Below are 13,129 nucleotides of genomic sequence, written 5' to 3'. Positions count from 1 at the left end.
CGCCCCCCGCCCGGGCCCCGGCTCCGCTCGCTCGTTCTCCGCGCGGCCCCCGGGCTGGCAGCGGCTCCCGATCCTCGCCGCCTCCTTCTCCGCCTCCTCCTTTCCCCGCCCCTCCCGCCTTCTCCCGCCTCCCCCGGGCCGCCGCCCGCCGCTCCCCGCTCCCTTCCTGCCCGCCCGCCCGCGGGCCGCGACCCCCGCCTCGGCCGCCCCCCGCGCCTCAGCCGCCCCCGCCCCGGCCCCGCCGCGCTGACCTCATCCAGCCACGCAGCCCCGCGCCCCCATTGGCGGGGCGTCACGTCCGGGGGGGCGGCGCTTCCGCTGCGCCCATTCATAAGCCGCCGCCGTGATGCTGCCGGGGAACGAGCGGTGGGTTGGGGGCTGGATCTCAGCTGTGTGTGCCGCGATGGGGTTGATGCGTCCCTGTGCGCTGATCCTGTGGGGCGGACATGGTCCGGTCCGGTCTCTACCGGTGGAATTTAGCAGCCCCGTGCGGTTCGTGTTGCTCCGGGGGTCGGCTCGGGCCTGCTTGGGGTTGACCCGGCCCCGCCCGCTCTTGTCGCCGTCCCGTGCCCAGCCGGCTGCGGGGCGGTTGTCCCAGAGCCATTGGGTGAGCGGTGCTGGGCTGTGCTCAGTGCCCGCACTGCCCTTCGCTACCGCTGTGCTCGGTGTAAGCGGTCACTTAAATGCCTCCACTGTTGGGAGCTGCCTGAGCGTCCCTCACAGCACATCATCTCTGCTCCTTGGCACCCGGTTCTGTTTTTGGCAGCCTGCTGTGCTGGGAAAGCCCTGTTCTCCCGGAGGCAAATCCTGTGCCAAGCCCCAGGGCAGGGCTGTACAGCACCACAGGAGCACGGTGAGCAGCCCGGCTTGTTGCAGACTGGCCCGTGCATGGGATGCTGTGTGAGGGGCAATTGCACTCCAGGTGGCTATAAGTGCCTCAACTGCATGTGCTCAACACCAAGCACGATGGAGTGTGCCAGGGACCCCGTGCTCTTCTATGCTTCCAGGTCTCCTGTCATTTTTTTCTTGTCCCCATACACTCTGTGGAACCGAGAAGAAACTGCATATGTGGAAGCACTGTGCCTCCTCACTGAGAGGGACAGCCTGCCATGGAGGGCACGGTGCTGGTAGTGAGTGGGGTTGGGGCTGCAGCTGGAGCTGAGAGGAGGCTGCTGCCTTCCACAGTCAGTCATTTGCAGGGAGGATTGCTGAAGGAAGGAGACCAGTTTGAGGCGGAAGAAAGGAGTGAGAACGGTAAGAAAACGTCACGTTCCTGGAGTGAAGCGTTATTGATGGCTGGCAGAGATTTGAGTCTGGGGGCAGAAGTTTTGGCCTGAGACATGATGGTGAGGAAGCAGGATTAAATATTAATGCGCTAATTAACCCTGTAAGCCTTCCCTGCAACATTTGTCACAGCCCACATGCCAAAACTGGGATGCTGCTGAAGAAAAAGAGGTCAGCTTCTTGAAAGGTGAACTCGGGCTGCTCGCAGAGGCACCTTCTGTCAAGTGCAGGAAGATGGAATCCCATTACTGTCTGCAAATTAAGCCTCTGGGGACCGGTTTCAAACAGAAAGCAGCCTGCAAGCTGTGCTGTCTGTGCCAAGGACTGTTGCAAGCGGATTTTGAGGATCGGGTGCTGGTGATCCCATGGTGTGGAGGAGCTCCTCGCCACCACAGGAAGGACATGAAAGCCACTGGGCTTCCTGCAGAGCTGTGCCACACTGGAGGTGCCGAAGCCATTACCAGCTTCACAATAAGGACTTAGTTAAGTTTTAAAATGTCTGGATCTGGACGCAGGCACAAACAATGTCATTTTACAACACAGAGAAATAAACCTCTGCGGATCACTGCTGCTCCACCTATGCTGTGTGACTGCTGCGAATGGCCCTGGATGGCACTGTGCTGGGCCAGATGTGCCTGGGGAGATGTCTGTATGCCCCTAGCAGGGCTGTATAGCTGTGGCGATCACTGCTGTTTCTGAAGGCTGCCTTTGCCAGCCCACCTTTAACTGCTGTTTGTTACTGTTGTGGGCACCGCAGGTGCTGACAGGACCAGCAGACCTGGCTGCGGCCTGACAAGGGCTGCAGACCCTTCTGACCCCAGTCCTTCACCCTTTGTGCTCTTCCACCTGTCCAATCTGCATTTACCACCCCGAGTCAGATTTAAAGAGGTGAATCAGAGAGGGCTCTTTTTGGGTCTTCCTTCTGGTGACCAGGTGCAGGCTGTTACACCTCCAAATTGCAATTGCACAGAGTTCCCTGTTCAACCACTGCCTGACTGGTTGACCGTGTGGTCCACAGTACCTTCCACCTTCCTTATGTAAGAATTCCTTACTGTTTTGCACACTTGGAGGCACCTTCCTTGTACCTGGTGAGTAATGTCCCTGACTCACCCAATGGACATTTAATGTTCCTCCATATCCTTTGCCTCTAGGGTTCAATATTGGGTCTTGGAAAATGCTTCTTGGATTGAAATCCACGTAAGAGGAAATGCTGTCATGCTCTCATCTCTAATTAAACTCCTTAGTTTTTAATCCAGTAACTGTGCTTAAAGTGTTTGACTATGTAGGACACTGGGAGTGACCCCCATGGGACCACCCTACTGAAACTGCTTTGCTGTGGGTCCTTGTGAGCAGGATTTGAGCACCTTCATCACTTGAGCATCCTCTTGTTTCCTGCACTTTAGTTCACATATCAGTGTATGCATCATTTTTCACCAAGCTTATGTGAGAGGAGACCCTTAGTGCTAACTCCCTGCCTTCGGGACCCATTACACCCCCACAGTGCCATGAACGTGCCTGGGGTCTTCACTTGGGACCACAGTGAGTCTCTGGTAGGAAAATCCTCCCACACCTCAGGGAAGATGCTTCAGTTCTTCTCCCTGGCCATGGCAAGCCAAGCATCTACGCGATACTCCTCCATGCCTTATTGTCCCCATGAGAAGTACATGGCTCCTACATCTCTTAGTAAATCTAATTCTCTGCGGGGTTGTAGACTTGCTCAAGTACCCAGCTCTCCCTGGTCTGACCTGTCTCTTTTTTTCTTCTTCTTCTTTTTTTCCACCTTGAGAAGTGCTGTGCTCTGTCTCAGCCTTGGTGAGGCCGTGCAGAGCCTCAGCTGGGCTCATTGTGCCATCAGGCTGTCTGTGGGCCTTGGGTTTCCCGCTGAGAGGGGCTGATGGTGCTTCCCTGTCTGACAGGACACCATGAGTGATTTATCGCTGCTGTCGGGTGTGTTGTGATCCTTGGAAGAAAAGCAGCATCAGAGCACAGAGCAGCTGAGATACTTGGAAAGTCTCAGTGATAGGCATGCGTGCTGTTAAACTGTGTCACCCATTGCTTAATTAGCTCTGACTACCAGCCTTTGTGGCTTGTCCATGACCAAGTGCAGCCAGGATTCCCAAAAAGCTGAGAAAACCTTCCAAGGGCCTGGAGTCATGGCATGAGGAGCCCAAAGGAAAGCAGCGTGGTTCTCATGGGTGCTGAGCACCCACAGATCCCACCTCAGGTGAGGTGAGCTGGATGCTGGAATAAGCTGCCCAGTGGGCACAGCCCCCAGCTGCATGAGTTCAAGAGATGTTTGGGCAGCGCTCCTGGGTATGAGGTTTTGGGTGTTCCTATGTGGAGCCAGAAGCTGGACTCAGTGATCCTTCCAACGTAGAATGTTCTATCATTCTAGATGTACACACAGGAGCTGATAGCAAAACCCCTCCCTGAGAACTGTGGGAGAAGCGCTGACTCCTTGGTGACATCTCCCCACCTTCTAATGGAAGCAGCCTCACTCAGCGCTTGGTAGCACCGGGTTCAACTTCAGAAGGCCTTTCTGACGTCCGCTCCCTGCTCTGTGCAGGTCGAAGGTTGGTTTACTCTGCCTCAACTCTTCCCCGGGGTTGTGTTGCTTCATCGAAAAAGAACAAAGTGGGGGGAGTGGAAATGAGGGAAAAACAAGGCACACTTTCAAATAGTAATTTGTGCAATGGTAATAATGCATTAAAATTATTTCTCAGCTTGGAGCAAATTAGAGTGATCTTTGCACCACAAATTAATACTAGCATTATGGTTGTTTATCATGTCTTGGTAATATCACATGGGAATAAAAATATCAACTCTTACTCGCTTAAATAGCCGAGATGTAACTATTTGAGCTTCAGCATCGCAACAGCTGTTTCTCGTGTCCTCAGAAATAATTGGTTGTTACAGAGGCTGTTTAAATGTGAGAAACTGACTTTGGTTTTATAATTAGTTTATTTTAAAGGAAAAACATGACTGCCCTTTGTTAAGGAGGTGCAGATTTCAGGTGGGATGGAGGGGCAGCCATTCAGGCACTGACTTATGGTGACATGAAGCAGACAGTAAAACCAGAAGCTTTGTGACACTGGGTTACTGATCTCACAGCAGAGCTGTGCTGGAGGAAAGCCAGCTTTCCTGAGCGTGCTGTGGGGTCAGGCAGGTTTTGGGACGGAGCAAAGCTGGCTGTGTGAAGTGGCTGTGTTAGTAGTTGGTAGTGTTTCATGGGGTCCTCAGGGCAGGTCCTGTGGTTTTAATGCATATGTTCATCAGTGTTAGGTCTCTGGGTGCTGCCAAATTTGGCAATGCCTGAAACCCACCAACATGTGGGTTTGGACAAGAGGAAGTGGTTTAAAATGAATAGAGGGGAAATTTAGCCTGGATATAAGGATATAACTCAAACAATTCCATGATTCTACGTAACATGGTGGGGCCAGGTAGGTCTGCCTGTGCTGTCCTGGGGTTGTGCCAGCCATTCCTGACCTCATGCATCACCAGAGCATGCGTTGTGCCAGCTGTGTCTGACCTCCTGCATGCCGCCAGGCTCAGCCAGCAGCACCAGAGCATCTCAGAGGCAGCATCCAGAGCTCTTTGCAGGAGCACGCGCTGTCTCTGCAGCTGCCTGGCGTCATTGGAAGAGCTCCCTGCGAGTGCCGGCAGCCTGCACAGAGCCCATTTGTTGGTTCTCCTTCCTTCAAGGAGTGATAACTTCCAGATTTACTCCCTTTCTAACTGAGCATCTTTTGAAGTGGGTGTAGAACTATTTAAATAGCTTCTGTGGAGGTGGGATGAGAAATTGCTCTTATTCCGTAGTCTGCAATCAGCACCAAACAAGCACTTTTCTCCACTGCACACACAAACAGGCAAGCAGCTGCCAGCAGCCTCAGCACTTTAGGTCTGATTTTCTTCTCGCTGCTGTAAGGCGCGAGGAATTCCACCGACATCAATGGAGTTTCAACAGTGTCATTGTAATTTATTTTTAATCCACTTATGTCTCTATATTTGTTTGTTTGTTTGTTTACCAGGGAGTGCCCAGTGGCAGCATTCTGTGAGGAGGTGCCTGGGCAGTGCAGACCAGCCCTGGGCTACAGCACTGGTTCTTCAGACAATTTAGAATCTGGTGAGTTGGAAGTGGCCCTTAAAGGCCATCAAGTCCAATGCCCCTGCAATAAGAAGGGACACCTACAGCTAGAGCAGAAATGCAGAGGAAGCACAACACAGTGATGGGCCATCAGAGCACAGCGAGACTCTGGTGACTCTCAAAGAGCCCTGTACCCAACAGGAGCACAGCCAGGCATCCCAGCAAAGCCCAACAAAAGTTTGGGCCACTGCTGAATCGGTTCTGATGCTGGCAATGTGTGGTGTGTTCGTGCACCACTTTTATTCCTTTTGGTGCAAACATGGGTGGCAATCTGATTAGCTTATGATTCACCATCTGGCTAATGTCCCTCCTTCCCCCAGTCCCCACCTGTTCAGATAACTACTACGGTAGTGTAGGCTGTTGACTTGAAATAACTTTTCCAACCCCTTTTGTAAATGAGCTCTGGAAACTGCTCTATCTCTTGTCCACGGGTAGAGGTTGTAATGATTTAACCTCACTGCCAACAGCTCAGCCTGATGCAAAACTCCACGTGGGCATTGAAGAGACTTGACCAAGGCTGGGGTCAGATGTGCTGCTTCAGGAGGGCTGGGTCTTCAGCTCCAGCACTGTTCCTTCCAAAGGCCGTCACCTCCCCAGCACTGCCATGCAGGGACAATGCCACCTCAACAGCCCTGGGGACATGGCTGAGCCTGGCAAAGCTGCCCAAAAGCAGTGAGCACCCCAGGTGGGTCAGGGCTGGCTGCCTGCACTCAGTTGTGCTGAGATCAGCAACTGTGAGCCCACCTTTGGTCCTCCAGCCCCATGTCACCACTCATCCTTCTCATCCTTTCTGTTAAGTCAACATCAGTGAGTTGCCCCCGTGGCCCCCATGGGCCCTTTGCACCCATTTTAAACAGATCAATTGGGCTTGGGGCAAGTTCACAAAAGACCTAACTTATGTAAGCAATGCAGCACAAGAAAAAAATGGGGGTGGGGTGCTGGGGGGGTGGGGGAAAGGAATGCTGGTTAGCAAAGAAATGGTTTATTTAGAACAATAGAATAGAATAATAACATCATTAAAGCTGGAAAAGACTGCTATGATCATCTAATTGAACCATTAGCTCATCACCACCATTTCTGCTAATCTTCCTCCCTCAGTGCCACTTTTATTCCCAAACTGACCAACATACTGCAAGAGGAGGGTTATAGTTTTGAGGATCTCATAACAGATACATGCCAACTTCTGCGCTTACACCCTTTAGAAGATCGTTAGGCAGCCTATCCCAACCCTTAACCCTGTGCAGTGAGGATGACATGGCCTCCAGAGGCCACAGTGAGAGGAGCAGCTGTGGTCAGGAACTGGCATTAGCGCCAGGGAGGGCGGATGCTTTGCCTGTGGGTGAAGGCAGTAGGTTTGCCAAGAAAGTGCCTCTCCATAGGCGGTGTGCCGATTTCACCCCTGGCAAACAGCATTAATATAATACATCAAAGCTGGGCACCTTAATAGGAAACCAAGGGAAAGGATTTGCTATACATGCTAGCTACTTTTCAAATGCAAATGTCTGTCTTAAATCAGATTAAGACAGAAAGAAGCCTAGAGAATGCCAATAATTAATATGTGATAAAGGAATAAGCATCCAGGGCATCAAAAGGTAAAATGCAATCGCAGAGATAAAAGTGCCCCGGCTCCTCTGTGCCAGCTTGCAGCTGCATGGGGCGAGCAGGCACCAGCCCCATTCCCACCTGCAAGGGCAGGGGAAGATCACCATGCCTGAGTGGCTGCTGCTGCTGTGCTGCATCCCTCTTGTGCTTCAGGGGAGCAAGAAGATCCACTAGCTCAGACAGAGAATTGGGGCTGCCCAAGGTTTGCGCAGTGCTGCTGCACCCGGATCTGCCACTGTATTGCTGGGCTTGGCCAGATAGGAAAACCAGGCAGGGAATATATGGCTCCTTCAGTTCCCATGTAGTAGGAGAAATGGTGGTGGGTGCCAGCACCTCTGAGAATCTCAGTGTTCAGAATCTCCCCCGCCACTGCTGCTGGCTGATCTTGGAAATGTTTTGCATCGTTCCTTTGCCTCTCGCTCATGTGAAGAGCAGACTTGGTGTTCCCTGTTCCCCTCTTTCTGCAGTCTTGTGTATTTAGTTCTGGGCACAGCAGGTGTCTTTCACCTGTCTTGAATTTTGAAAGACTAATGGGCTCTTTCCAATTCCTTACAACTCACATAGGTCTGGCATCGGTCCCTCATGAGTCCCCTGCTGTCTTTCCTTCTTCCACTAATGTTGAATAAGCAGCGCTTCCTCCAGCTTTCTGGAGCTTGTGTAAGGCACCCAACTTCAGCTGCCTGTTGTTGCCCATCGATTGTACCAGAGATTGCATCAGAGATGAGTGTCGGACATGAGCTGCCCAGATGGCAGATGACATTGCTGTTAATGTTTGAAAGCTCCTCCGCCCACATCTGTGCGCTGGTCCCTCAAATTGGAGGGTGCTTATCGTACCAAGCTGGTCTTTATTTTTAGCCCCAGATACCAGGAAACAAGCGGCATTTATTTCCAGGCATCTTAGGAGATGTATTGCTCACAAAGGTGCGCAGACTTCCCCCAGATCAGAAGAGAACTTAAAAATCAAATGAATGTGGAATGGCTGCTGGAGGACTTCAAGGGCCAGCAGAGGAGGTGATGGTCTTGTGGATCTTCTGAGTGAGTTCATATCCACTCCACCAGTGGTCATTCAAGCATGACCCTATCAACTCCTGATAATGTTTGTATCCGCTCTACCAGTGGTCATTCAACCATATCAACTGTTGACTATATCCAGGCCTTCTGGCAGATTGCTGGCATCAGCACGGACTTTGTACTTTGGCTCTTTCCCAAAGAAATTATTTATCACTCCAGCAAGCATTATCCGGAGCAAGTTTAAGCAAATCGTGTGTCCATGTTCAGGATTTTAATATCGAATCTATGAAAGGTCTGAATTTCCATGTGGCTTCGGGATCCAGACAATTCAGTCCTTCTAATCAATACAATATGACCAAATATTACAGAGGCACTTACCAGCCATAGTCAAAGTGACCTCTGAGATGAAAGTTACCCTGGGGAGGTGTGGAAGGAGGTGCTGTTCCTGAGAGCTGCTTGTGGCTACTGTCATACAATCATACTATCATACTATCATACAAGGCTGTCATGCAAGGCTGGTGGCTTTGGGATTCACCTTCACACGCAGGTCCCTTTTGCTGTAGTTCTCCCAGCTGGAGGGAATGAGCTGAGGTTGAACACAATTTGGGCTCTGGCTTCCTTCCCAGGGGGGCTACTGGTCGACTGCAGCCCAAGCCCCTCTCACCCCAGGGGTGCACATCACAGCAGCCTCAGCCAGGGCAGCCTTCTGCCTGCAGTGCCCATCGCTGGCATGAGTTCTGCTTTAGCCTTGCCTATTGCCCCGGCCCATGACAGCTTTCGTCCCTCTCACAAACAGCCAATTACTTAGTACTGTTCTGTGTCCTGAACAGTATTTCTTCTTATAACTTCGTTTTTATTTAGTGCCTGAAGTTCTAGATTAAATGCCATCTCCTAGCAACTGGTATAATTTTATCTTTAGTCTGCTAACTTTTGGTACTTGAATATTGCTTTCCATTCATTGTGCTGTCTCAGATAAAAAGAGAAAACACGAGTTTCCAGATACCTAGCGGTATTTCCATTTGTTCCTTACATTTACGCACAGCCAACTTTGCAGCCACTTGTTGGGTGCCTCTGCAGCCGTGCTCTGGGGAACAGCCAGGTCCTGAAAACCCGATAACTTGGTGTGGATGGAGTCATCCCCACAGGGACCTGGCATGGCAGCGGGATCCTGCTTCCTTTTGGCCTGGAATCCTGCAGTGTGCCTTCTGACAGCGCATGGGCTTCAAATAGCATCAACAAACAGGGTCACCTCACTTCATTTCAGCCAGCCTCAGGCTGCACCTGAGGAATCCCGAGCCTCCTCTGACCATCAGCAAAGGGGAGCACAGGGGCTGGCTGTGTGTGGCTGGGGTGGAGGCTGCCTCAGCAGAACCACGGGCAGATCTTGCTGCTGGACAGGTGAATCCAAGACCACACCTCGGCGGAGCCCATCCTTCAGCTTGCAATCTCTTGTTCTCAAAGCCACATCACTTTTCCATCTATGCAAACTTGGCTTCAGCTTTTTTTTTTTCTTTTAATTTTTTTTTTCCTGTTTGCAACAGTTAAAAATTGGATTTATATGTAATAAAATATGCTGTCCATGAGGATTAAAAAAAAAACAACAAAAAAACAGCTGATGATTCGTGACTTTTATTCCTGTAACTTCTCACTTCCAGAATATCCATTTGACAATCTGTGAATCATAGATATCAGTTGGGATGGATATACTTAGCTCTGATCTGTATGGTGAGATGTAAATAACCAGTTAATTAGAAGGAATTTATCTCTGTACATCACTGGTTCCCCTCTCTCCCGTTTCCCCTCCTTGTGCTTCAGCTCACGGCTCACAGGCACCGGCAGTCACTGCAGTGCACTCAGGGCTGCTGACAGCTCTGAGGCCGAAGCTTCCTGCAGAAATGATGCAGCACTGGGATGAGCTACAACTGATGTTGTTCATGGGGGCTGCAGTTCATTGCTATAAAATAGTTGCTTGCAGTCCTGTGAACTGTGCTGCCCCAGAGACAAGGACTATTGCAACATCCTGTAATAATGCTCTGTTTTGCCCTGTGAGTGAATAGTATAAATTCAAGTCAATATCTTTCCTATTTAGATATAAGAATGTGGTGTGGGACCACGTCAAAGGCCTTGCAGAAGACCAGGTTGATGACATCAGTTGCTCGTCCTTTGTCTACTGGTGTCATCACTCCATAGAAGGCCCCCAGATCTATCTGCCACCATATCTATGGCTTCATTTCCCTAGGAATTACCTTATTTCTCATAAGTGACAGTCAGAGAACCAAACCAAGATGACAGGAAGACAATCTGCTTCAAGCTTCCCTCCCAGTTCCCCCCTCTCCTCCCAACTAGTGGCTTTACACCATGCTTTTCCTGCCTTTAAGCCCAGGGTCAGATTAGGAGACTGCAGTGGTCCCTTCTGAGTTTAGCATCAGTAAATCTATGAAAGAGGAGCTTTAAACCATGATGAAGGGCTGAGCCCTTGGAGTATCACTTGGAAAGCTGTGAGTACCTTGAGATACTGACCTTTAATGTTGGAATTTGGGGGTGTGGGAAATCTATTTCAGGAGATTTTTATTTTTTTTAATGTTTATTTCACCTACCTTGTTTTGCAGGCAGAGGCTATCAAAAAACTCTAATAAAATATTTAAAGCCCTTTAAATATCCCTAAAAGAGTCTTTTCATCTCGTGTGCTGCATAAACAGGCTTACGTGCTGCTCAGTGCGATGCAGGCATCCCCGTTTGATGGCTCCACAGATCCCAGGGCCAGCAGGCTCCCTGCAGAGCTTTCCTCTGCCCTCCTGCATAATGCAGACCATGGAGCTTCGCCCAGCAATTCCCACAGCAGTACATGAGCTACATCATGTAGAAAGACATCCACACTTAATTTAAAGACCTTTTTTGGTGATGGAGAATGTGCCATATCCCATGTCAGCTCCTCCAGCAGTTAATTACAAGGCTATTAAGGAGAAAAATATGCCTCATTTTCAACCTGATATATATTTTTTTTTAGCTTCTGTCTTCCCAGCGCTCATGCTTTTGTCTGCTGGAGTAAGTAACCCTCATTGCTCCTTCATATGTAGATTCTTACACATCATGATCAATTCCTCTCTTATGCTCCTCTTCGATAACATAAATGGATTGCACTCCTTTGGGTCATTGGAAAATACTCTTTCAATCAGCCTTACAGCCCTTCTCCCAACCTTTCTTAGTTTCTCAACATGATTTTTATGCGTTGACAGCTGAACTGGACTGTTCTGGTCTCATTAATGTCAGATACAGCGCTAATACTTTTCCTTCACCACTCAATACTCCCATTTACACATGCTAGGGTCATATTAGCCCCTTTAGCAAGAGCAGCACTTGGAGAACTCACGTTTAGTTGGTTTATCCATCAGAACCTCTACAGCAAACAGCAGGGGCGAGCTTCCTGAACATCCCCTTTATGAAACCTCCCATGGGATCACTCTTCATTTGCAACTCCTCTTCTGAGACCTGTCGTTTAACTGCCTCTAATCCATTTAAAACCTGCCTCATTGATTTGTTCACAGTGCTGCCACTCAACTCAAAGCCAGCAGCAGAACATTTCCCCTGGGATCTCCTGGACGCTCCCCAGGGACTATTTCTATGGAGATGGGTGACCACCTTCTGTTTCACAGGATGGGGGACACAAGTGGCTGCCACTTTGTGCTGAGGGTCTGCTGCCTCCTCAGTCCTGCCATGCAAAGCAAGGAGAGCTGGAGCAGAGCCACGAGCTCTGCAGCACACAAAGAAGGTAAAGCTGGCTGACAGCGATGGCAGAGCAGAGAGCAGCTATTCTTGTGGTTGGATACCCAGCCTCTTGATGGCTTTCAGGGAGTATTTCAAGACAATATTCAATACGCAGGGGGTCCCAAACCATGGCTGAAGATCCCATGGAAATGCCCCGCTGACTGCTTGACTCCATACTGCTTTTCTGGTGGGTTTAATTTAAGTCAGATGGGGACGGCTTTGTGACTGGCAACCCGAGAGATGCTGAAGGCTGAGGGTGGTCCTCGGTCCAGCACGTTTGGGTAACGTTCCAGGCAGTCTCGTTTTTCCTCTTGTTTGCCTCATCCCTCGGGGGGATGGCAGTACATGATCCAGAAGGCCCATATTTTTGGGGCAGGAGGCAGCCTGTTATTGGACAAATGAGGCAGAGGAGGAGAAACGTTCATTTCCTCTACCTAAGGCACAGCATCCCGGGGGAGCAGAGGGAGGGCAGCAGAGCTGCTGGGGAGCTGTGGCTGTGGCCAGCAGCAGTTGGGCATTGGGGGCCTCGCACTGTCCGAGCTGCTGAGGCCTCTGTCCAGGTTGTGCCTCCCACAGCTCTGGTCTGCGCCTGGGACTGAGGGGTGTGAGCATGCATAGCACAGCTCTATCCTTCATGTTCTGCATTACAGCTTAAACAAAGGCGGAAAAACCCCGCGTTTTCCCCGAAGTGCTACAATTTCTTGCTGTAACAATGACAGGCAGAGGCTTATCTGGCCTTCCTGTGTGTGGAGCATTTTCATTGTGCAAACGCTTACAGCTGCACTTCTCATCCAGGGCAACTTCTGCAGCTAAATAAAATAGTTGGGATGAGTTAATCAGCTTCGCACAATGCTTCCCAACGTTCTCCAACAAACAATCTGCCTCCCACGTTGTCTCCTTCCATCCCGCAGCGGGCAGAGCTGCGGAGCCCCAGGGCTGAGCGTCAGGCACCGACCGCGCTCCCCGGGCACTCCCTGGCAAGCCGAGCAGAGCTCGAGCCTTGACTCGCTCCATGCCCTGCAGCGCTTCCTTTCTCTGCGCTCAAACTCCCCAGCGATGGAGAAGCCTTTCCCCAGATCTGTCTTCAGGCACCGGAGATGGCCACACACATCCCCAGCCTGCCCTCTGCCAGGGGGGGATGGGGCTTTCAAGGCTTTGCATCACTGGCAGTAAAATCCCTCATGTATGGGCCCAAAACATCTGTTTCGTTTGTTTTGCTTTTTGTTTTGTTTTTGTTTAAAACTTGTATTCATCTCTTGTCTCAAGCCTCTCCATCAGCCTGCACTTATCCCCTGCTTGTGCTCAGCAAAGACCTAAGGAAAG

Source organism: Coturnix japonica, chromosome 2, assembly GCF_054131305.1.
Source record: "Coturnix japonica strain WE chromosome 2, WE-NBRP24, whole genome shotgun sequence".
NCBI classification, from domain to species: domain Eukaryota; kingdom Metazoa; phylum Chordata; class Aves; order Galliformes; family Phasianidae; genus Coturnix; species Coturnix japonica.
This window is presented reverse-complemented; position numbering follows the sequence as displayed.